The 26,639-nt window shown below is 42.2% G+C and overlaps 2 long non-coding RNA genes across 6 annotated transcripts in view; both read left to right on the forward strand.

Moving 5' to 3' along the window:
• Positions 1 to 26,639, forward strand: part of LOC140619354 (uncharacterized) — a 383,332-nt gene that overhangs the window by 175,826 nt on the left and 180,867 nt on the right. The gene's annotated exons all lie outside the window — the stretch shown is intronic.
• The window catches only part of LOC140619352 (uncharacterized), a 131,912-nt gene that overhangs the window by 100,353 nt on the left and 4,920 nt on the right, over positions 1 to 26,639 (forward strand). For 4 of the 5 annotated variants that reach the window (XR_012019230.1, XR_012019232.1, XR_012019228.1 and 1 more), the window contains exon 5: positions 19,955 to 20,094. The exons of the other annotated variant lie outside the window; for it this stretch is intronic. This is a non-coding gene — a long non-coding RNA (uncharacterized lncRNA). The remainder of the gene's footprint in view (positions 1 to 19,954; positions 20,095 to 26,639) is intronic. 5 annotated transcript variants of the gene reach the window in all.

The raw sequence follows: 26,639 nt of genomic DNA on the forward strand, positions 1-26,639 counted from the left end.
GGGCCAATGCAGAGCCTAACACGGAGCTTGATCTCACGACCCTGAGATGATGACCTGAGCCAAAATCAAGAGTTGGATGCTCAACTGACTGAGCTACCCAGGTGTCCTGTAAGTCTCATGATTTTCAGACTGTATTCAGTAAAGATCTAGGGTTCTGGAGAAGAACCTTGGGCAGGAAGGGGAGGGCAAGTGGATGCAGGTCTCCCATTGTATAGATGGCAAAACTGAGTCCCAGGGAGGGGGTGAGAACTTCCAAGCTCGTTACTACCAGAGCTGGAGCTAGAACTTGGATCTTCTGGTTCTTAGAAAAAAACAAATACCTGTAACTAAGGTTTAAGAGAATGATTCCAAAAAATATCTGAATGATTTCAGACACTAGTCTGAAAAGCTGACCCATAGAATGTATAGAGCTTTCAAAGGTTTGGTCCAAGAATTATACTATAAAGATTTCAAATATGGAATGTTTAATAGAAACTTCAGAAATTTTAGTTATCACCTACTTTACTTTATCAGGGTTGACCTGAAAATTAGAGTTATAAAAATGCAGAGGACAAGTGTGCCAGGCAGAGTGTGGGTCAGTGCAGTGTGTGTGTGTGTGTGTGTGTGTGTGTGTGTGTGTCGCAGGGAAAGCCAAGAAGATTCAGAGACACATTGACACAGAATGTCATAGACAGAATGAGACAGAGATTTGATTTTTTTTTTTTTTTTTTTTTTTTTTTAGAGAGCAAGCACAAGCAGGGTCGGTGGGGAAGGGCAGAGGGAGAGAGAATCTTAAGCTTCATGCTTGATCATGACCTGAGCTGAAATCAAGAGTCAGATGCTCAACCAACTGAGCCACCCAGGCACCCCAAGACAGACATCTGTAACAGAAGTTTCAAAAGGAAAAAAAAAATAAAGGCAGCCTCCCAGGAAATCTGAAACCCTAGGATAAGAGCTCAGGGTCTGGAGTGGGAAGGATCTAGATCATCACCTACCAGCATCTGAGTTAGGGGTAGACACTTCTTCAAAGTATACCTTCCTCTTTAGTAAAATACATTAATAACAGTACCTTTCTCAGAGGCTTGCATTGAGGATTCCATGAGATAATATATATCAAGTGTTTAGTAGAATCCTTAGCATCTACTTAGTATTTAAGAAATGGGAGTCATTATTACTTTGGTTATTTCTACTTTTATTACTATTATCACCCAATTTTATGCCAGTTATACAAAACTGAAAACTTTCTATAAAGTAGAAATTTCTATTTCTGCCCCTCTTTTTCAACCCTCTTTTAGAATCAAGAATTCTTAGACTTTCTGTAAATGTCTCCAGAGAGTTCAGAAGTGATTTTCAAATACAGCAGCTTCTCAAAGGTGGGATAGCATTGCTATTATTGCTTTAATTATTGACAGCAAGAAAATACACCCAAAGTAATGCAAGAATGGTAATTATAATTATACTCTGAGGTCCCAGATCTGTGGTATTCTCCTACTGCATGGAGAAAAAACAAATTCTCTCGTCTTTTAGATGCAGCTCATCACAATGATCTTCACCAAGTTGTCCCAGGCAGTTAATAATAAGGGGTATTTGGATTTAGGGAGGGGAACAGAAGAAAGAAGGAAACTAATATTTGCTTCCTTGATATCAGACCCTTTACATGGTTTATTTCATTAAATCTTTAAAATAATCCTGTGATTCACATCTCCATGCTACAGACATGAGACTTTAACAGATGAAAAGAGGGGAACTGAGTAGGAAAAATTAGAGAGGAAGACAAACCATGAGAGGCTCCTAGCTCAGGGAAATAAACAAAGGGTTGTAGAAGGAGAGGGGGGGTTGGGGGATAGGGTAAGAGGGTGACGGGCACTGAGGAGGGCACTTGATGGGATGAGCACTGGGTGTTATACTATATGTTGGCAAATTGAACTTCAATAAAAACAAATGTAAAAAAAATTAAAAATAAATAAATAAATAAATAAATAAATAAATAAATAAATAAATAAATAAAATAAAACAAACTAGGAGATGATGATGTTCTTGCCTAACATGCAGCATGACCAGAAAGTGTTAGGGAGTGGATGCCATGCTCTGTGGGGCAACCAGAGAATTCAGTCTTCCCAGGAAGGAACGTGAAAAAAAACAAACAAAGGTGGTGGCTCATGAAAACCCAGGATGGATTTTCAGGGTGCGGCTCCGCTTGGGGAGCAGATTGGTTAAGTGAATGCAGTAGGCTGCCCCCCTCCGGCCCCCCCAAAACAGGCTTGTTTGCTTTGTTTGCTTTATTTTGTCTGTGCAGACCAACAAAACACCTCAACTGACAGAGAGCTCCAGAATGTACAAAGCCCAAATTTACTCAGCCAGGGAACATCCAAAAGACCAATGATGCCCTGTCTCCCTAATTTGGCTGGGAATCCTTCTCTTTGGTAATCCCTCCAGTATTTTCCTCCCATTTTCCTTTTTCTCACATGTCACCCTTGGCATGGTGCCGTGCCACCCAGCTCCCACAACAGAAAGGAGATGTGATTTCTCCCTAAAGCCAAATTCCTTGGGTGTTAAAGTTGTGTCTTCTTTAAAAGGCTGACGGTGGCTTAGCCACAGAGGGATGACTCTGATGCTTGTGCCCCTTGCTGGGAAGGCGCCTGTGGGATGGTATCACCTGTCACTGGGAGACAAAGAAAGTCGTGTTCCGTCACTCTTTGGATGGCAACTCCGTCGGAGTTCCTGACCCTGTTTGTTCAAAACCTGTCTCTTGTCTGACAGGGTGTGGCCGTGTTTCTTTCTTTCTTTCTTTCTTTCTTTTTTTTTTTTTAGACTTTTTTTCCAGATGTCTTTTGTGAACACTTAGTCTTAGAGATTTGAGGTTTTAGGATACCTGTTTCTAGAAGCTTCCATGATTTCATTTTTCTGCCTGTAGCTTCTGAGAAAATGGGCTTCACACAACAGAGAGATTTATGACTACCCAGCCAATTTCACAGACTGAATGAGGAGACATTGTTTCTCTTTCACCTGTACCAGAATTTTAGGGTGTGAAGAAATTGTGCCTGGCCTTATTTATCTGCTTACCTTCCATCAGCCCCCAGATAAATGAGAACTAGTTTTATTTAGAGCAAGCAAACAATATTAATTATGAAGAACATGATCAAGTTTTTAAAAAAATTAATGATTAACAAAAGATTGGTATTAAAATTATGGAGAAGAAAATTCTAGAATCCTCCTTGGTGATGCTCTTATGAGTAATCGTAATCAGTATGTGGTATATCACACTACAAGTATTTATTGAACACCTACAACAAATTAGACATTGTGACAGGCAGTAGATGAATGACAGCAAACCAGACAGGTGTGGCTTCTCAGGGAGTTGATCAACCAATGGGGAGGACAGACACCCAGACTATTTCATAAATATGAGTCTAATGAAGAAAGGCATAGAGTGGGAAGAGAACTTATAAGAGGAGGTATTAAGTTTGAGGATGAATGGAATGTCCCATATGAAGTGACCTTTGCATTCCCCTGTACCACGTCCTCTTTCTCCATTCTGCTAGCTTAAATGGTACTATGTGAAGACTTAATTTTCTCTAACCCAGAAGATTCCATGACCATGAGGATGATAAACCCTGCTAGTTCTGGATCATCCACCATATTTTCACACTCAAATCAAATCTTTGATAATAAATTTTCTTTGAAGTCTGCTTTCCATCATGATATGTTGTTGAGTCTAGATCTATCCTTCATTTTATATGTATTAGTGACAGAGGGAGGCATGTGTCCTTTCTTCAACTCAGTATCTCAGACCTTCACAAAATGGTAATATAATGGTATTATATGGTATATCTATATACCATATCAATATAATGGTATATCTAATATAGCATATGAGATACCCTTTTTTTTGGTAGGAGTTTAAGAGCTTTTAGAAACTGTGCAATCCTCTCACATCTCTAAGGACTTACAATGAGAAAGGATGCAGACTCATTATATTGTTATCAAAAAGGAAAAATAAAGGGACTTACCTTAGTTCCTCATTCTCTAAAATAAGAATTTGAATAGCCACACAAAGGAAAAAGAATTCCCAGGAATTAGTAAGCTATGATAAAATTTATCCCAAGTATCGTGTAAGCAAATATTTGTATCAAATATTCATGTGCTTTTGGGAAAGCTGGCTTCTTTTTATACCTTATTTTTATAATTTGTGAAACCAGAAGGTTGAACTGAGTAATCTTGAAGTTCATTTCTACTCCTGAGATTTCCTGTTGATGCCTTAGACCTTTAAGTATTGTATGACGTTAAGATATATTCTAATGGTTTTTGATGTACAATTCTAGCTAAAGCAACTGGGTGAACTTAGAAATATGACCTTATGCAGAGCTGCAGAGAAAACCCATAAATGGTTCTATCTCTGAGGTACCATCATGTTTTGGAAGACTAAGACAGTCTCCTACAGTCCACATGTGAAAATATTATGGGGGCAGTTTGCAAGACAGGATAATGTAAAGAACCTGCCAGAGTAGACACCCGAGGAATGCACAATGGTTGACTGCTTGGATGGATGCTTAGGTGGAAGGATGAGGAAGTCTTCTTCTCTGACCTAGGAAGTACTCACAACTAGACCTTAATAAGGGAATCCATCTCTACTAAGATGGAATGAGTGCTATAAGTGGTAGTCAAAGCTCCAGGTTCAAACCCTGCCCCCTCCTGCCATGTATACTTACTTGCTCTATGGACTTGATAGGCTTAAGGAACCTCTTTGACTTTCAGGTTATTCAATTTTTTAATGAGGATGCAATGAGATCATGTGCTTAAGAGTTATAGGCTCAGAGTGCATGCTTGGGAGAAGTGTTGACTCCGATTGGAACAATGATTTCTTCAACCAACCCCACGGGAAGCAATTGGCCAGCTTGATAGTAAAGGTAGCCAATAATGGGGGTGGCCAGTTCATTTCATTGCAAACACTCTGCACTTTGGAGAGAAAATTGTTTTTCTCATGTCACACCGGTGTTTCCACCTTTTGTTTCCTCCAGTGTACAGTTTGTCTTTCTTTAGAACTTTTGCACATGCTTTTCCCTCCACCTGGGCCACCCTTCCCTTACTTTGCTTATCCAGTGAGCTCTTCCTTTTATTCCCCAGGCCTCGGTTTAGATACCACCATCTTTCTCTAGAGTTCCTCTCCTGCCCTTTCCCACCAAGCCCTGGCGACCTCCTTCATTGTGGTCTGCTGTACCCTATACTCACCCACCTCACAACACTTAACCCTCTCCTGTTGTAACTGAATTTTCCGTGCCTGTCTTTCCCACCAGAGCTCAAGCCTGGGTGTTCTTCACTGTTGGATCTCCAGCACCCAGCCCACTTTGAGAACAGACCAGACTCTCAGCACACATTTGTTGAGTGGGTGAAGAATGCATGGATGAACAGAAGTTCTCAGCACCACCAGGAAAGAGTCTAGGGAAATGATTACAAACTGGCAGCTACAGATTAATCAGAAGGGAGACTAGATGCCTAGGCCTGCTAACCCTTATCCTCTTTCCAGTGAACTGGGAAGGGTTATTTTTCAAGTCCTGGCACCATCAGATAATGGATGGCCTGATGGAAGCTCCCCATTAAAAGCAGAGAAAGTCCCCTGGCCTGCCCATAGGAGGCCTGCTTCTCCTCCCTGCTCACGCCTCACTCCTTGCCTGGGGTCTTTCGTCCATTTTCCAGTCTGAGGCCCTGTCTGCTCTTGGAGTCAGGAGGGGACTGTCTGCACCTTCTGTGGAGACAGCGAGGGAGCATGACGTCTCACTCTGGCCCCAACCCCAAGCGTCATTGGTGTTGGCTGGGGATCAAAGCCGCAGTTCCATTTTTAACCTTCATCGGGCCCCACCTCACCCTGAGCATGTGTTCCCGACATTTCATTGTGTGCCAGGGGGATAAACAAAACCCACCCCCTGAGTCTAGGGAAGGATGCCTTCAGGGGAGCTCTGAACCCGGTGAGGCAGATAAGTGTTTTTCCCACCCGGGGCCCCCCTTGAGCACTGTGGTTTTTCCTGAGCTTACATGACACCACCATAAGGGAGATGGATGGCTTTATTTTTGTGCAGAACAAATCTACAGATGGTGACCCCCGACCAAAAAAAAAAAAAAAAAAAAAAAAAAAACCACCCAAAAAATAACAACAGAAAAACAGAACCTAGTGTGTGGAGGGGTGGGAGTGGGGGGCAGGGGATTCTATCTTTGGCTGTGCTCTGTCTCTACGTCTCCTTGCCTTTCTTCTCCCGAGTCGCCTAGAAATGTCACCAACGTCTCCATTGGTTGGAGACTGGGGATATTGACAGGAGGCCATTTGATTTTCAAATGATCTGTTAATCAAGCTTCCAACAAATACATGCTTTCAGAATTCTCAAGCAATTAAAAACAGGTTTAAGGACGAAAGATGATGTCTGGTACAAAGTAGGAACTCAATAAATATTTGTGGAAGGAAGGAAGGAAGGGAGACAAAAATCCACCATCCTTGTTAATATTTTGGTGAACATCCGTCTATATTATTTATGTATATTCCGGTGACATATACAAATAGGATCGTACTGTACTCACATAATATATTCATACTTTCTATATGTGCATAATAAATACTATACTGTATACCGCTACCTGCATCATAGTAGATTCATAGTGTGCATATACACTGCATATGCCTACACCTATACGTATATGGCTATATATGCACTGTGCTGTCCTGTAGTGCAAACCACTATACTATAAAAAGCATAGTGGTGTGTTCATACTGTACACGCAAACAGGATCAAACTTTCACTGTATTTCAGGACCTGCTTTTTTTTTTTTCACCATGCCCTGGACATCTTTCCATGTCTATGAATGTAGACATTTATCGTAATTCACAGCGGTCAAGTAGCCATTTGTGAAGCGCTGCTATTACTTCTTTCACCAGCTCAAGAGAGCTAGTTTTGAAACCCTTACCTTAAAGTAGGCTCAGACTTTATTTTTTCTCCTGTGACTCTCCCTCTCGGCTGTCTATGGGCCACATGGAATCGAGGTCACAGTTTTCTGCTTTCTCGATTGCAACTTTGTCAGCATTGGGAGAGTGGATGCAGGTTTACAGGAATCCTGTGGACTTCTCTGCGATGCTTCACATTGGACAAAATAGCCCTCTCTGCTTCACTTTTATTGATCTGTTTGTTTCTTTGGGGAAGAAGTGCCCGCAGCACACTTTCAGGGGATGGGGTCTGGAGATTTATAGTTTGTAAAGAACTCTGTGTGAGCTCCACCCCCTCACAGAGGAGGGACTTAAATCCTATGACTTTCCATTGCTTATCTGTAAACTGGAGTTGAAGTATTTATAAAAAAAATATTGTCATAAAGCTTACAGATAATGCATGCAATGGTCAGATCTAGGGCATTCAAACTGTAGTTGCTCCCACGGTTTACTAAATTCTAAACTATCAGCAAATTCTGGGGAAGCCTTGATTTGTCTACTACTCCTACATCTGCGGCCATGTTTCCAAGGCTCTCGTGCCCTAAGACGATGCCCATTTACATGTAGAAAACATGGAGAGAGTCAGAGATTTCATTCGAATCCAGACTTTACTATATACTTCCCAAATGGCCTTGGACAAGGCACACAGCCTCTCATTTTTCCTGTTTGTCAATAGTTGATATTATTTATAACAAAAGCAACTCTGAGTATATTCTTGGTACTTAGCAATTTACAAAGCATTGTTCATGGTCCGTTTTCTCCTGGACCATCATAGCCAATGGTTGGGGTTCATAAACACACATTTAATATATCAACATTCTATCAAATTCAGAGCCCTTTGGGAATAATTTTATTTTTCTTAATTAGGGAGCAAGCTGTGGGCAGAGGGGTGGAAATAGATGTTGCCACTTACTGGGCTAGTAAGAATACCCTGTTATTAATCCATTCAACAAGCATTGTGTGATTGCCTGTAATGTGCTAGTCATTGTATTATGACTCGAGGATGAATTAAGGCACAATCATTGCTCTTGGGAGTCTTGTCTGAAGGGAGAGATGTACATGGCAACACTTAGTAAACTGGAGTGTTGGCAGGTATTCTAATCAAGGTGTGTGCAGAGTAAAGTGGAGGAGCAAATACTTAACCCTACTCGCAGGGCACGGAGGGGGCTGGTGTTCACAAGATGTTTTAAGGTAAGAAAATCTTTGAATTCATCCTCTGTGATGAGTTCACTAGATCAACATGGGGCTGTTGGGGTGAAGGGGTCAGGAGGTAGCTCTTAGCAGATGGTATGTTGTGTCTAAGGCTGAGAGACAGGACCTATCATGGTATTTTAAAGTTGTCTCTAGAGCAACATGTGCAGGAGAGTGGGAGATGAAGCTAAAGCAGTCAGTAGGATCCAGAACCTGGGGAACTTGGGGGAACCCTGAACTCCCATTGGGAATCTGTTTGTTCTGAGAATGATGATGGTTTTTACGGAGAGGAATACAGTGGTCTAAATTGTGTTTCTGAATGACTGGCCTTGGTAGTTTCTTTGAGTTCTCTAAAATGTAAATCCCAAGGCAAGGATTGGGGTTGATGGGATTTATTTGGGATGTGACCCCAGGAGGGGAGTCGGGAGGGAGTGAAGGAGGGAGGCAGGGAAGGATACACTACAGGACAGGGGGACAGATCCAGTCTTTCCAGCTCCTGGACAGCATTGTGGAAGTCTTGGGCTTTTTCCACTGGGGATGAGGAAGCTGAGTTATTTATCCAGTGGCTCCGCCACCCATCCATAGCTGAAGGATGCTCCTGGGCAATCCACTTCCTGGCACTCCCTGTATGTCCTTCCTGGGCTGAGCACACTCTGAGCCAGAGAACAGCCTCATACAGAGAGACGAAGTGGTTGGGGTAGGAAGCCAGGTATAGGGGGTTGTTACTGAAGCTTCAGGTAAGCTCTGGGGTAGACTGAAGCAATTACAGCAGGGACGGAGGGGAGGAGTCCCAGGTTCTACTGAGTAGCACCCATAACAGTCACAAAGCTGACAATGGCCCTTTATAGTCACTGAAGAGGTGACAAGGTGATTCCTTATCATGAGCAGACAGGTGACACCTACCTGTGGATCCATTCTACAGCTGCTTTTAGTTCATTTCTCTCTCTCTCTCTCTCTCTCTCTCTCTCTCTCTCTCTTTACTTTCTCCACTTTCTCTGCCTTCCTATTCCCTGGGCATCAAATGTTTTGACTCTTGGATTCTGTCCTTCTAAAAAATACAGCCTGGGTGGTGGTCAATTTTCTGTGTCAGCTTGGCTAGGCTGGAGAGGCCAGGGATTCCATTAAATGCTGATCTGAAGGTTGCCATGAAGATATTTTGTAGCTGTGATTAAAGTCCATAATCAGTTGACTTTAAGTAAGGGATATTATCTTAGGTAATCTGGGAGGCTGATTTAATCAGACAGAAGGTCTTAAGGACAGAATTGAGACTATTGTGATGGAGAAGAAACTCTGCCTGTAGACAGCAGCTATAGTTAATGCTCAAGATTTCCAGTCTACCCTTCCTGATGGCCTGCCCCCTAGATTTCAGAGTTGCCTAGCCAGCACTCACAGCCATGTAAGCCAATTCCTTGCCACAAATCCCTGAATATATATCTCTTACTGGCTGTGTATCTCTTGTCAAATCCTGACAGATACAGTGTCTTTCTAGGAAATGTGATGGTTCATTTTATATGTCGACTTGACTGGCCATGGTGTGCCCAGATAACTGATCAAATATTTTATCATGTATGTTGCTGTGAGGATGTTTTGGGATGAGATTCATTGATAGACTAAATTGGTAGACTGAGGGGTTCCTGGGTGGCTCAGTCAGTTAAGTGTCTGTCTTCAGCTCAGGTCGTGATCCTGGAGTCCTGGGATCAAGCCCTGCATTGGGCTTCCTGCTCAGTGGGGAGTCTGCTTCTCATTCTCACCCTGCCCCATCTCATGTTGTCTCTTTCTCAAATAAATAAATAAATAAAATCTTAAAAAAATAAATGGGTAGACTCAGTAAAGCAGATTGCCCTCTTGAATGTGGGTGGTCCTCCTCCAATCAGTTGAAGGCCTGGATAAAACATACAGGTGGATTCCTCTTTTCCCTCCAACCCCCAGAAAATTCTTCTTGCCTGAATACCTTTGAACTGGGACATTAGCTTTTTTCTTGTCTTTGGTCTCAAACTGAAACATCAGCTCTTGCTGGGTGTTGAGCTTGCCCATCTTCCAATGAGAACAACACCATCTCATTCTTAGGTCTTTGGACTCAGACTGTAACTACACTGGCAGATCTCCTGGGTCTCTCCAGCTTGCCAACTCACCCTGTAGCTATTGGGATTTGTCCACCTTCCTATTATGTGAGCTGATTCCTTATAATAAATCTCATTATTAATCTCTTTATCAATATATTCCATTGGTTTCGCTTCTCTTGAGAATGTGACTAATGTAGAAACTCCATAGTCTTTGTATGTAAATCGCCCCGGGGCACAGAGTGGTCCCATGACCCAAGCCTGGCCAATCAGAATCCCACTCCAGCCTACCTCTTCTCCTTTGGCTTCTTTAGTCTTATCTACTGGTGCCATGGGTGCCCTCTCTGAGTCTGGCTCCAAAATGGAATGAGAACTTGGGTTTGGCTCACCCAGCCCTCCCTCCAAACACCGCTTCCACTGCACTTTAGATTCTGAAACGGCCTCTGTGTTTGAGTGAGAATTGTTCCACCTCTCCAGACTTGTGTGGAAGGTCGGCATCAGCTTTCCTCTGCCCCCATCTTAGGAACTGGAAAGTCCCTATTGGCTGGACACAGATAGGAGTTGAACTTTACTAAACACCTACTGACTATCTGTAGTGTCACTTCATTACCAAAGTGTTAAGGGAGGTCAACCAACAGACACAGGGAAGGTCATGCTCTCACTCTGCACTTTTAGCTGTTCTCCCTCTCAGCCAATCTGCTAGGCTGCCAGCCCTGCTTGGAGAAATGCCTGTCACCAGATACCCTTCCCATCTCAGCGTTTCTGTATACAATCTTATTTCCTGCCGTGATTGGGACCTCCATTATGAAGGCCGTAACCAAGTCTACCCTGTAAAGTATATACACATCAACTCTGTCTCCTGAGCCCCTAGAATCTAGACTATCAGGCGTACTTATCCAAATAGCTCCTAAAGCTTTGAAACATTAATCCCATTTGCTCACAAATCCTGGGTCATCTCATGCAAAAAGGGAGAAAAGAACCCTTGTCTTGTGGCTTTTTTGAGATTAAAGATTTCGACAGAACGGAGTGGTGCTCAGCCATTACTATCCTAGTAGCCACTGACCGGAGCTGCTGTAGCAGGAGACGCAGAGTTAACTACCAGGGTATGTCCCAGATCAGTATTTGCAATCAGAGATATTAAAGCCATTCCAGTATTCAAAACTAAGCTAAACTAAAATAAAGCTCCCAGCCACTGCAGTGTTAATGGTCTGCTTAATAGTTTTAATGGTTGCTTCTATCAATGTGAAAAAAAACCCCACTTCTATTTCTCAATTTGGTTTTAGCTATTTTCTGAATTCTGCTTGGGCCAGAAAAAGGGCAGGGCAGTGCGTGAGGGGAAAAATGGTGAAGTGATGACGGATGGAGGCCCAGCTGATCTCTTGCAGGGTGTCCATTGGTTTTCTGGGACCAGAAAGAGCTGAGATTTTTCACGTTTGTTCTAAGGACAAAGCCAGCCTGAGGAAAAAATACGAGGTAGAGTGTAGAGAATTAGAAGCCTGGGTTGGAGTCCTGTCTGTGACTCTGGTTGGCCTTGGAAAAGTCATTTTCTTTTTCTTTTCTAAGATTTTTTTTTTTAAGATTTTGCAAAATGACCTGAGTTGGCTGCCTCGAACCCAGCCAGATGGAAAATCCACTGGAGAATCTATAGACCTGAGGTTTGTTGTTCAAAAAGCAACTAAATCAGAAATTCGGTTTCTAGGTTAGTGACACGATGAATCACATGTTAACATTTATTGAGCACGTACTCCAGCCCCGGCACTTTACATGGATTATTCCTTTCAACCTCCCCATTCTAGGAGGTAGGTACTATTATTACTGCCCCCTGCATTTTACATTTGATGAAATTGGGGTACGTGGAGGCTAAGTCATTTCCCCAAAGTTCTCAAGCCAGTAAACCTAAGAGGTGTGATTACAAATCCAACTGGTGTGATTCCTGATGCTGAGCTCCTCAAAATCAGGCTCTCTGTCCCTATTGTTACTCTGAACAGCTAGTTTATTTAGTGTCTACTATGTGCCCGAAATCTGGTAAAATCCTTGTATTTCCTGACTCTTCCTGAAACCTGGTAAAGTAGATAAGTATTTTTTTTTTCCATTTAAGGGATTAGGAGATGGAGGCTGAGTGCTTTTCTCTATCTTTCCAGTGTTACACAGTAGCTGGACTTAAATAGACATGCTTGATAGAAGAATCCCACACCTAACATAAACTTCTGGTGTGTGTGTGTGTGTGTGTGTGTGTGTGTGTAGCTGGACTCGGAAACAACCCTTTTGTGTAGTAAGGGCTGTATTGTGCATTGTCCAGAAAAGTCTAGAGGATGCAGACTCTAATCTTTAATTCCCTGTTGCTAAGAAGTGTTGTCCAAATAAAATGAATGGACCTTGTGATCACACATTGTGCTGCCGGCCTTAGGCATCTCGCGCGTCTGGCATTCTGTTATCCCACCTGGCAGCTGCTCCCTTCAGTAAAGGGAGCCGGGGACATTAGCTATGGCATGTGTGTATATATATATATATATATATATATATATATATATATATATATTTTTTTTTTTTTTTAATTACAGAAAGGCTTGTTTAGACTGATCTCAGGGCCATAACATGGAATTGCAGGTGACAGGTTGAGAGCAATTTTGCCAGACCAAGGACGAACTGATTTCACAATGATTTTGGTGATTCTGCTTCCCTACCACATTGAGCATCATGCCGAGATTTATAGCGTAATGGGAACTAGCTGGGATTTGATCACTCTCTGCTTCAGTTTACCACTGACCAGACCAAATGGGCAGGTTTCCTTAGCAAAGTCTGGGAAGGGGTGGGGTGGGGAGGCGGGTGCTAAGGATGCAGACTTCATTCTCTGTGTGAGCAGGGGCCATGGTTTCCCACCATGGTAACCTTGGTTTGTCCATCTGTACAATAGGATGATTGGGTTGGAAGACTCCCAATCCCTTTTTGACTGGGACATTTGTTCACATTGGTTCACTTCTTCTCAAGCCACAGTCACAGAACAGCTGCTCCATGACAGACTCTTCTGCTAGGAGCCTGGGGACACAGAAAGGCATAGCAACAGCCAGCATACCTGCTTTGTGGGCAGACATTGTGTCAAGCCTCTGCTGTCGTCCAGCTGGGCGACCTTGGGCCAGCCATCTCCCCTCCCTGAGCTGGTTCATGGTGTCATGAGAAGCTTACAGAAAGCAGTTTCTCAAAGTGGGACCAGATGACTTTTGGGTTCAGCAAAGCCCGGGGTGCTTGTTAACAGCTTGCTTGGATCCCTGGACCTCAGCCCAGATCTGCCGAATCGGAATCTCTTGTGAGGGAGGAGAGGAGGGATATGCATTTCAGGAAGGACCCCAAGGTGATTCTTAAACATATTGACATCAGATAATGTGTTAAAGTGCCTCACAGCTTTTGAGTGACGCTCCATACATACTGGCTGACTTTTATGAATGTGTTTTGGAAAGGACGCCCACTGCATGTGACTCCATGAGTCATTCACTTTTTATGGCACCTGTAGGTTTCCTCTTTACTGATAAATATGCATGTATGTGTGTGCATGTGTGTGCATGTACACAGGCATTTAGACACATCTATAGTAAAGCTATGTTTATTGAAGACTTATTATATGCCAAAATTTTACTTATATGGCCATATTTACTCCTCATATATACCCTAGAAACTAAGTTCCATTAAAAGGAGGAATGAAAGCTTAAGAGAGGTTCAAAGTTTGCTCAAGGGGCACCTGGGTGGCTTAGTAGGTTAAGTGTCCTATTCTTGATCTCAGCTCAGGTCTTGATCTCATGGTTGTGGTGGGTTCAAGCCCCTGGTTGGGCTCCACTGGAATACAGTGAACAGTGCCCTGTGGAATCTTGCCTCAAGGATGTCCTGTAACCACGGCCCCCTCCTCTACTCCTCTTCTGGGTAGCAGAGTTCAGTTCTGGGTGATAAGGCCTTTACTTTCTATTCTTCTGTTGTCATGCACAGCAACTGGAGTGCTTGTGGAAACCGAGTCGAGAATTATCCTGGACTCCTTCCTGCTCCTTGCCCTCCTATTTTTTCTACTTATCTGTGGCTACATAACAAAGTGCCGAAAACTTAGTGATTTAAAGTCTGTTTTATTTTTTTGAACAATTTTGCTGGTTAGGAATTTGGGCAGGGCTCAGCCAGGAGATTCTTCTGTTTCATGTGGCATTATCAGAGTCACTTGGGCTGGTCTACAGCAGAGGTCAGAAAGCTATGGCCTGCAAGCCACATCCAACCTGGCACCTATTTTTGTAAATAACATTTTATTGGCACCCAGCCATACCCTTTCTTTTACATACTGTCTATGGTTGTTTCATGCTGTAGCAGTAGTGTTGATTAGTTGCAACAGAGACTCTATGATGTGCAAAGCCACACATATTTGCTATCTGACATTTTATAGAGAAAGTGTCCTGACATCTGGTTTAGGGGGTCCAGAATGGTTTTACTCACTACTCTGGTGCCTTGGAGGCCTGGGCCTGGCTGGAAGATTGGCTCAGCTAGGGCCATTGCCAGGATGCCTACAAGTGGCATTTCTCAAGCACTGAACTTTTTCCATGGCATCCAAAAAATCAAAGAAAGAATGTTCCAGGAGGCCCAGGCAAAACCAAGTGGTCTACGGCCTAGCCTCAGAAGTTTCTGAATGTCCTTTTTGCCATATTCCGTTGGTCAAAAAGTTCATTAGAGTCAGTACAGATTCCAAGGAAGGGAATTAGTTTTCCTTCTTTCAGTGGGAGGGGTAGCAAGAATTTATGGCCATCTTTAATCTACCATACCTCATTTCTGAAAATCTTTCTAAAATACTTGCATCTCTTTTCTTGCCTTGGCCAATGATGATCATATGGAAATCTTTCTTTGATGATTAAGTACCTGGGAGATAGTAGGGAGTGGGGTGTCAGCATTTATTCTGTAATATTTACTATCCTCCTATGAAGTACTCTGCACTCAGCTAGGTATTGAGCATGCAGCAGTGGATAGAAACATGTGGCCTCTGTCTCCATAGGACTCAGTCTCGGGAATGTGCATGCAAGTGTTGCAGAAGGCATTGGATATTAAGCCAAATATGCTCTGAGCTCCCCTTTGGACTAAATTTCTGAAATCCAGCTTCATTTATTTTTCAGATCCATTTTTCAGAAGAGAAGAATTCCAGTTAATTGAAGGTTCTAGATAGTCAGAACTTCGGTTAAATGCTTTTTCATTTTTCATAACGTTTATGTGTAGATAATGTTTTGTCATTCATATACTTCATAATTTATCTTCATTTAGCTGTTATTTTGAGTTCTGCCAAATGGGTTCTACATCGTCTTCATTTGTAGTCCAAGGCCCATGGTGGTGGCAATCACACACCTGCTCCTCGTAGCCCCTAGTCAGAACTCTGAAATGGTAGTGGTTCAATGAATGGAGTTGCACCCACATGGCTGCAAGAGGAAATGTCTTCTGGGAATATGGAATAAAAAGGATCAATTTCAGGGGTGCCTGGGTGGCTCAGTCCATTAAGTGTCTGACTTTGGCTCAGGTCATGATCCTGGGGTCCTGGGATTGAGCCCTATGTCCAGGCTTCCTGCTCAGTGGGGAGTCTGCCCCTCCCCCCTGCTCTCTCCCTCTGTCTCAAATAAATAAATAAAATCTTTAAAAAGAAAAAAAGAAAGATCAATTCCAAAGCTCAGCTCCAAATGTCTACTTGACACTTTATAGTTGTTCATTGCCATAGTCTAACATGGCAGGTTCTCCATGTATCTATTCATATAGGCCATGGGTTATTTCTGACAGTCTTGACCTCATGGCCCACTGGGAGCTGATGTTCCCATGTCACATCCTGATGCCTCGGTGGCCAAGGTCTCAGAAAGAATAGAGGCTTTATTGGTCTTTTCCCACATCTATCACATTTCCATCAAATCTCTCCCCTCCTTGGACCTTTCAACGCTACCTATCAATGGCCTCATTGTAGTGGTGAGCTCTCATTATCTGAAAATTCCTTGCTGCTCACCTTTCTCTTTCCTGGAGCTGTGGAAGAGGACATTCCTTTGTGTGTGTGTATGTGTGTGTGTGTGTATGTGTGTGTGTGTGTGTGTGTGTTTTAATGAATCTACCTGTATATCCATTAATCTGTTTTAATTAAATATGTCATGCCTGGGAGCTAGTACTTTTGATTGGGGTATAAATAGTTGGAATATTTTTTTTTCCAAACAACTTTACTGAAGTGATTGATACACAAAAAGCTGTACATACATAGTGTATACAAACTGATGGAATTGGAGATAAGCATACACCTGTGAAACCATCCCTATGTCTGTATCATAAACCTATCCATCATTATAAAAGCCCCCTTCCCTGCCTCATTCATTCACTCATTATTGATAGGGGAATAATAATTGAACACAAGGTCTACTCTCAGCAAATTTTTAAGTATACAATACAGAATTGTTAACTATAGGAACCGTGCTTTAGATGTCTGAGATTTATTCATCCTGCAGAACTGAAACTTTGTGCCTTTGACCAACACTTTCCTGTTTCTTTCTCTACCCAGTGCTTGGGAACCACCACCATTCTACTCTCTGGTTCTGATTTTGACTGTTTTAGATTCCTCATATAAGTCATATCATATTGTATTTGTTTTTCTGTGGCTAGCTTATTTCACTTAGCATTATGTCTTCCAGATTTGTCCATGTTGTTGCAAATGGCAGGATTCTCTTCTTTTTTAAAGGCTGAGTGATATTCCATTATATATATATATGCTACATTTTCTTTATCCATCAAACCATCCGTGGACATTTAGATTACTGCCATGTCTTGGCTATTGTGAGTGATGCTGTCAAGAACATGGGAAGGCAGATATCTCTTAGAGACCCTGATTCCAGTTCCTTTGGATGTATATCCAGAAGTGGAATGACTGGACCATATGGCACTTTTGTTTTTAATTATTTGAGGAGCCCCCATAGTGTTTTCCATAGTGGCTGAACTAATTTACTAACTAACACTAACTAAGCACAAGAAGTCACTTTTTTCTATATCCTGGCCAACATTTGTTATTATTGTCATTTGTTTTTTGATAATAGTCTTTCTACCAGATGTGAGGTGGCATCTTCATGTGATTTTGATTTGCATTTCCCTAATGAATAGTAATGTTGAGCATGTTTTCCTGTATCTCTTGGCCATTTATGTGTCTCTTTTAGTAGACGTTCTTTTAGAATGTCTATTTAGAAGTTTACCTAGATTTTGGATATCAGTCCTTCATCAGATATATGGTTTGCAAATGTTTCCCCCTATTCCATAGGTTGACTTTTTGTTTTGTTGATTGTTCCTTTTCCCGTGTAGAAGCTCTACAATTTGATGTAATTCCACTTGTATATTTTTGGTTTTGTTACCCATGTCTTTGGTGACTAATTCTGTTAGGAGGTGGCTCTTGTCTTGAATCCTCTCACTGAATTGTCATACCAACTCTCTGTGTTAACTCCACAATTAGGAACCTGTTTTCCAGAGCCAGAAGGCACGGAGATACTTTCCTGGTTCTACCGTTTACTCTGTGACTTTGGGCAGATGGTTTCACTTCTGAGCCTTGGTTTTCTGTAAAATGGGGATGACAGCTCAAAGATTTCTTGTGATAATTAATTGAGCTAATGGCACATGGTAAACATTCAACACATATCAGCTATAACTATTATTTACCACCCTCTTCCTAAATTTGCAGAAAAGGCCCCTGACACTCAGAAAGGTGAGCTCAAGGTCACCTAGCTAATGAGAGCAGAGCCAGGATTTTGGCATAGGTCATTCTGATTTTACTCTGTGTTCATTTTTTCTTTTAAAAGATTTTATTTATTTATTCATGAGAGACACACAGAGAAGCAGAGACATAGGCAGAGGGAGAAGCCGGTTCCCTGTGCTTTGAGACTGATGAGACTGATGTTGGACTCTATCCCAGGACCCCAGGGTCACTTCCTGGGCCAAAGGTAGACTCTCAACCACTGAGCTACCCAGGTGCCCTACTCTGTGTTCTTTCTCACTGTTCCACAAGCTCCTGCCACCCAGTGAGGTACACGTGGCCTTTGGTGGTGTGCAGAGCACATCCCTGTAGGTGTCACATCGCTCCTGATTTTTTTTAAAGGTTTTTTTTTTTTTTTTTTTTTTTTTAGGATTTATTTATTTATTCATGAGAGAGAGAGGCAGAGGCACAGGCAGAGGGAGAATCAGGCTCCCTGTGGGGAGCCCGATGTGGGACTCGATCCCAGACCCCAGGATCATGCCTTGAGCCAAAGGCAGATGCTCAACCGCTGAGCCACCCGGCGTCCCATTCCTGATTTTTTTTCTTCCCATTTTATTTTCTGTTGGAGAATCTTCTCTTTCCTCTAGATGACCTTTGTTCTCTTTGGTGGGTCTTCTAGATGGAGCAAAACACACACCAGCAAACTAAACAGTGTCTATATTTGCAATCAGGACAACACTCCACAGATGCCCTCAACTTGGAAAGAGTGCAAAAATCAAAACACATAAACAATCCTTGGCCAATATCTCCCACGACGTGGGAAGCCAAAGTGCTTCCTGGAGAATAAGCAATGGTTCAGCATCGGTCCTTATCCACAAGAGGAGTCCCCACATGAGAGGCTGCAGCTATGCCTAGAGACCTTCTTTGGAATTTCCTCATAGGTGTCACTGGTGTTGGGAACTGGGAGCATCTGGGCTCACACAATTTGTGAGTTGTATTTTTTATTTTTTTGGACATGTGCACAGTTAACAGAATTCATTGTGAGTTACTGAGGACCGCTGATCTCATTTGGGGTGGCCTGGAATCATGTGAAAAGTATTGAGTCAAGCAGCCTTGGGTTCCATTTTGAAAATGTATTTTTCCCCCACTTGAATTCAAATCACATGCAAATTGAAAGAACTAGCTTGGATGAGGGAAAAAAACCACCACTTCAAATCCCCTGAACTGAGCTTCAGCCCTTACCCCCATCTCTTTGAATCCTCTGCTTTTATTGCCTTGTTAATGCTCACAACAAGCCATTGAAATCAGGACCCCATTTTAAGGATGAGAAAAACAAATTCTGAGGATATGTTGCTTGAAAGCATGGTGGAAAAAATACCTTCCTAACTGCCTCACCCATGGGGTAGTATTCAACAATACAGTGGTTAATGAAGAAGAGATTCATTACCTGGTTGCCTGGTAGCTAAATGTCATGCAGAAATCACAGCATAACGTGTTCAGCTCGTGACCCTGAGAATCTAGCAGGCTTGGGTTTGACACTCCTCTCAGCTGTGTGTGCCTTGAACAGTTGCTTGACTTCTCTGATCCTCATTTTCCTCTTCTGTGAGATGCAGTAGTAACAATCCCTGCCTCCTAGGATGATGGAGAAGTTTGAAATGATCCAAGTAAAGGGCTTAGCATCAAGCTCATACGAAGTTTCCAGTGAGTATAAAGCTATGCTAAGCATGAAGAAAATACAGTTTTTAGTTATTGGAAAATCATGGTAATATCCATAATCAACAAAAGTAATTCCGATGTATTACTAACCTCCTGTGTATACAAGATCTGGTAACCTGAATGCTCACTTCCGGAGCCTAATGAACCCACTTCATTTCTTGTGAAATCCATACCTAGAGAGCAGGAGAAGGACTCGGTTTCTGGCCAGTGCTCCAAAAATAAAGAAACAACTATAGTAATATAGAATCACTTGGCTTCTGTGCTGGAATACAATAATGCTGATGTATGGTGAGTCTCTGGAAGGACGCTGACTTTGTTTCTTTCGTGCAGGATACCACAACCTAGTTGGGGACTCAAAGCTACTTTCCCTTCTGTGAAGAATTCCAAGGAATTTGGCTTAAAGTATCAAGTTTCAGTAGACAAAAGGATGGGCAAGGCCACATTTGGGTTTCTTTGAAGGATTGCAAGGAGTAAGTTATTGACTTCATTGCCATTTATGATGGTTTAGAAACAAACAAGGAAATGCACTTTTACAAACATCAAACAGCTGCTCCAAAAATACAAGCTGAAAAGATGCTATCATGACATATTTCAGCCACAACAAACAATAGTTTATGAGAAGCCACAGTAGATTTGAGAGACAAGGCAGCATTCTTGAGCTTTTAATGTCAGTTGATAATCAGAAGGATCACAATAACATGCAGCTGTAGGGATGGTGGGTAAGTCACAGCCCCACAGCATCTGGCAAAGCCAGTGCTGTTAGCCAGCAAGCCACCAATTGTCCCCTTGACCTCACACACTACCAACCTCACGAAACCCCACTCTTCCATCAACGTGAGATCTCAAAGCCTGAGAAACGTCACCCCCTGTTACAGATGGCCCTGTCTGTCCACCTATAGCTTAGCCATTAGCCATCTCACTGTTCCCTTGGGGGCACCTAAAATATGATCCCCAAACTTTGCTCCATATAGAGCTACTCCCAAGAGATGGTCCTCGACAGACAGGTCCTGGGGTCAGAGCAGATTAGAAATGTGATCTCTGGCTTCTCTCACTTAGAGTTGCTCACTCATCCAGAACTCAGGTGCCTTCTGATTTCCTCCTCTGCCCATATTAGCACATCACCTGTGCTCAGGGAAGAGGGAGGCAGAAGAGAAACCCCTTCCCTCCAAGAAAAATTTCCTGGAAATAACCCACAGCATTTCTATTGAAACTTTATGGACCTAAGCTTAGTCCTGTGGCTTCTCTTGGTAAGAGGTAGCTTTTAGCTGAGATATAACCACCCCACTTAAGGTCAAGGTGCTGGCCCTGAGAAAGAGAAGAGATTTTGGAAGAGACACCTAGCATCCTGTGTCTGGCCACAATCTACTTTGGTAAATGTTTTTAACAAACACTGGACATAGGAATGGCTGACATTTAACAGATATTGACTATTTATTATTTACCAGGCATGGTGGGAAACACTCTGCATCTCATTAGTCCTCAAAACAACCTTTTGAAATTAGTACTCCCATTTTACAGAGGAGGAAACCAAGACTAAGAGAGATTAGGTGTCTTTCCCAAGGATGCACAGCTCTAAGGAGCATAGAAAAAGTTTGGTTTCACCTTGATGGGGCAAAACAAATGAACAAAAAATCATACTCATAACATTAGATCCATTTATAACCTGGAACCTATGCACCAGTCTCTTCCTCTATCTTTTACCTTACTCTTTGCCTGGAGGACTCCTATTCACCTGTCAAGACCTATCATAAATGTACCTTCTTCAGTGAAGTTTTCTCTAAACCCTCCAACCTCTGTCATGTGACAACACTGCCATCCATTCATTTTCCATTCATCCATTGCCATTTATGATGGTTTAGAAACAAACAAGGCAATACCAAGAACTCCCAGGCAATCACTTGCTGACATTGCTGATGTATTAATCCTTGCTCAAAGGGATATGATAGAGGGCAAAACACATGCCTGTCTTCTACCTTTAGAGATCTCCTAGAACACTGAGAGTAATACTTTGTTCAATAGAACTTTTGCAGTAATTAGAATGTCCTATATCTGTACTGTTCCATATGGTAGTCACAAGCCTGTGGGACTATTGGGCACCTGACGACTGGCTAGTGCAACTACAGAACTGAATTTTCAGTTTTATTTGATGTTGATTAAATTCACATTAAAAACTGACTATCTATTAGAAGGCTTTGAAGTATGTTTGGCACAACTTTAGCTGGTGAATCTACCTTTTTTAACTGTAAGTGTATGAATTCTAAATATAAGATCAAGAATTTTCAATGCAAATTTAGCGTCCAGGTAAGCTATACTGTTAGTTTAAAATACACATGCTCATGAAGGCTTAAGGGTGAGAAAAGAATATAAAATATCTCATTGATCATGTTTATGCTGACTGTGTGATGAAATGATATACTTTTAAAAGATTTATTTATTTATTTGAGAGAGAGAGAGAAAGAGGGAGTGGCAGAAGGAGAGAGAATCTTAAGCAGACTCCTTGCCAAGCATGGAACCCGATGTGGGTCTCAGTCTCACGACCCTGAGATCATGACCTGATCCAAAATCAAGAGTTGGATGCTGACCACGTGATGGCTTCACCAACTGAGCCACACAGATGCCCCATGAAACGATATTTTAAACATATTAGGTTAAATCAAATATTATTAAAATTAGCTTCACCCGTTACTTTTTATTTTTTAAAAAATGGGACTAGTAGAACATTTAAAATTACAAATGCAGCCTGCCTCCAACAAGACTGGGTGAGAGTGTAGTGAGGTACTGCAGAGTGCATGAACTGGAGTAGCCACACCTGACCAAAGACCATTTTACAGTTCTGTCCTTTCTGCTGAAGAGCAGATACCACTTCTTACTCACCTCTGGTCTGACTTACCAAGTCCTCATTTCATGACTACTGGGAGAAGGCAGATCTCTACATAACCTCAGTGAAACATTTGGGCTTTGCCACAATTGCTAAGAGCTCCCATCTCATGTGGGAGGTTTCGCTCAACTGTTGCACATTTTGCCAGAGTCCATAGTTGATGGCCTAAGATAGTTTTCTTATATTCAGCCTCCAGTCATGATGTCAGAGTTGACATCCACCTAGAGATACTGAAATCAAGGATACTCTAATTGGCTTCATTCATTCATTCATTCATTCATTCAGCAATGGCAATCAAATGCCTTCTATGTGTGTGACACTGCTCTAGGAAGGTGTGAATGCAACACTACAGGAGCCCAACATAGTCCACATCCAACTGGGAGAGAAAACAAGAAACCTGTTGATCCTTGAATGAAGAAGCTTATCTATGGGATTTCCTTCCCTATGATTTTTCAGTTGTTACTTTCCTGGGGACTATTTTTTTCTTTTGTTGTTTTCCCATTCCCTCCCAGGCAAGGTTAGAGAGAGCCAAGATTTGTGATGAAGTTCTGTTGTCACACAGACATTCCTCCAAGGGAATGGAGGAGAGGAAGCCGCAAGCCCGGCCCCAGAATTAGACAATCTGCCCAACACTTGTATGACTTCTCTGACTCCGGTTCTTGACAGATAATCAAGATTAGTCAGCAGGAGAATTGACTGTGGTTCTTTAAGTAGCATATAATTATAATGCTTGGTACTTAAGGGGTGTCTTTTGTTTCAGGCTCTTTCAGCACCATTATGAGTCCTAACTCCATAATCTTGGCAGTTTTTCACTATGTTTTTATTTTATTTTTTTATTAAATTGTAAAATGACTTCCTTGAACAACATTTAAAAAAGGGTTTTTATTAAAAAAGAAAATGAATCTTCTACTCCATGTTCTTCTTTGTCCCTTCTGTAACAGTTTGCTAAAACTTTATGACCCTACTGTGTGCTACTCAAAGGCCAGGACATGTCATGCTTGTATAGTGCTATATATATATATATATATATATATATATATATATATATATACTTTTCTTCTTTTTTTCTTTTTATTTTTTCCCCCTTTTTTCTCCCTTTGGTTTAAGAGATGAGGCTGTTTTGTTCTTCTCCCCATGCATTGCTCCAGCCATAATGTGTTGAGTTAGTCAGGGAGCTTTTAGTTCTTGGGAATGAAAGTTTATCATAAATCATTCAAAAAAGGAAGTGTTTTGGAGGCCACTGAAGTATGTGGAAGAAAGCATGGGCCATGCCAGACCTCACAAAGGCCTGGAACCAAGACCCCCAAATCCAGGACCCAAGATGACTTTGTCCATCTCTTCCAATTTATGTGGCTTCTCATCTTGGTTTTTCTTTCTGTAAGTCAACTCTTCTCTTTTCTCAGTTTTCTCTTTCCTTGCAAATAGACCAGACATGGCAATTCCAGTTCATGTGTACTGCAGAGCCGAACAACATATCTGCACCTCTGTGCCCCAATACCAAGACCTCTAGAAGGAAATACTGATTGGTTCCATTGAGGTCACATGCTCCCATTTGGTCCAATCAGCTGTGGACACTGATGAATTCTTTTCAAAAAGAGAGTCGGTGGTTTAGCCACTTTGGAAAATAGTTTGGTGGGTTCTCAGAATGTTAAACATAGACTTCATCATGTGACCCAGCAATTCTGCTCATGTATTGGCCCAAGAAAAATGAAACATGTATCCACATACAACTTGTACAAGAATGTTTGCAGTAGTCAATAAATGAAAGCAACTCAAAAGTCCATCAGCTGGTGGACAAAGAAACCAGATGTGGTTTTGTTATGCAATCGAATGCTGTTGGGTAATAAAAAGGCATGAGACATGATTGAATGCTACAACATAGAGGAACCTGAGAGTTGTTATGTTAAATGAAAGAAGCTAGATGCAAAAGACTGCATATTGCATGGTTCCATTTGTATGAATGTCAAGAAAAGGCAAATTTATAGAGACAGAGTGGATGAGTGGTAGCCTGGGCCTGGGGGTGGGAATGAGAACTACAAATAGGGACAGGGTTTCTTTTTTGGGTTGACAGAGAAGTTCTAAAATTAGATTGTGATAGTGGTTGCACAACAGTGTAAATACACTAAAAATATTTAGTTGTTTACTTTAAATGGGTAAATTTTCTGATATACAAATTATTTCTCAATAAATCACCTGGGGGGAAACATCCTCAGTTTGCATCCTGAGTAGATGGGTGTCCTTCCAGCTGCCCCTACATGCAGGGTGAAATCTGGCCTCTGCATCATTTTTTCCATCATTCCTTCTGCCTACAACACTCTCCCTACCAGCATTTGAATGGTGGGCTTCTGTGCCACACCTCTTCAGTTGTTGGTAACTTTAAGCATCAGGAATTTCTCTTTTCTTTTTAAAAAATATTTTATTTATTTATTTATTCATGAGAGACAGAAAGAGAGAGAGAGAGAGAGGCAGAGACACAGGCAGAGGAAGAAGCAAACTTCCTGCAAGGAACCCAATGTGGGACTTGATCCCAGAACCCCGGGATCATGACCTGAACTGAAGGCAGATGCTCAATCACTGAGTCAACCAGGCATCCCGGAATTTTGCTTTTCTATGAACTTCTTATTCCTCAGGACCTCCATTGCCTGTACTCATGCTACCTTTTTCTAAAATAGTGTCTCAGCCCCAGGTATCTTATGTTCCCCAGCTTCCCCCCAGAGCTCCCTCCACCCTTCCCACCCTATTCTCAGCCCCTGGAATCTGATGTATATGGATAGGATCAATGGGCTCCCTTGCCTTCTGGCTTTTGGTTGGGTTTGGCCAATGGGAAGCCCTGGTTGGGGTTGGAGGGAAGGAAGAAGATGAGGCTAGAGCATTTATCCCCTGGATCCAGCACTGTAAGATGGCTTGAGTTGGATATGTTCCTCAACCAAAGACCACTGTTCTTCTCAAGGCCACCAGCTTGGCATGGTCTCCTCAGCCCCATCCCATCCTCCCTTGGGTTCTTCTAGGCATAGAAATAGTAACAGCTCTCTGCTACTCACCCTGGCCTATTGTATTACTCTTTATGGTTTTCTTTTCTTTTTTTTTTTTTAATTTTATTTACTTATTCATCACACACACACACACACACACAGAGGCAGAGACATAGGCAGAGGGAGAAGCAGGCTCCATGCAGGGAACCTGACGTGGGACTCAATTCCCGGACTCCAGGAACATGCCCTAGACCGAAGGCAGGTGCCAAACCGCTGAGCCACCCAGGGATCCCCCTCTTTATGGTTTCCTAACATGCAAGCCTTTGTAAAGAGTTTCTTTGTAAGTAAATCCCCTTTATGTAATAGTATTTCAAGGGTGTGGCTTTCTGTTGAGATTTTTACTAACACAGCCTTCCTCTCCCTCTCCTGATCCCCTCCCTACTTTCATTTCCTTTGTAGCTTCATATATTTATGTGAGTATTGTCTGTTTCTCTCTTAGGATAAGTAATTCTTTTTTTTTTTTTTAAGGAGGCTTAAAAAAGCCCCCCCCCAATCAGTGTGGGACTTGAACTCATGACCCTGGGATCAAGACCTGAGCTGATAATCAAGAGTCGGGTCCTCAACCAACTGAGCCATCCAGGTGCCCATAAGGACAACTAATTCTAGTTGCCACAATGGACAAACCCCCAGACTCAGTGTCTAACTCTGTAAAGGTTTATTTCTGTCTCATGTCATAGCCCTATAGGTGCGTGGGAAGCCCTTCACCATCTTCTTGCTTTTCGCTTGAGCAAGTGGTCCCCAAGGTCATCACAGTAGAAGGAAACAGGACCAGACAGTCATGAGGGTTTTGTTTGTAAAGGCTGACCCTTTCTGCCCCCATTCCCAGTGGGTGGAACCTAGTCATGTGACCCCAACCTAATTTCAAGGGTGGGTAAGAAATTTGGAGGAGCACATGGAAGTCTGGTTAGCACCCTTGCCTCTGCCTTATTCCCTTATTCTAATGTAGCTTCCCTCTGGGGATGGTCTTTGTTTATCCTTGTTCCCACACTCTCCCAGCGGCTCTTGCATACTCAACACTCAGTAGTCTTGGATGCATGAATAAATGGAGATGTGAATAAATGACAGCTTCCTGTCTGAAATTTTCATTTAATTTTTAACAATGTGC

Source organism: Canis lupus, chromosome 27 (genome assembly GCF_048164855.1).
Source record: "Canis lupus baileyi chromosome 27, mCanLup2.hap1, whole genome shotgun sequence".
Taxonomy (NCBI): Eukaryota; Metazoa; Chordata; class Mammalia; order Carnivora; family Canidae; genus Canis; species Canis lupus.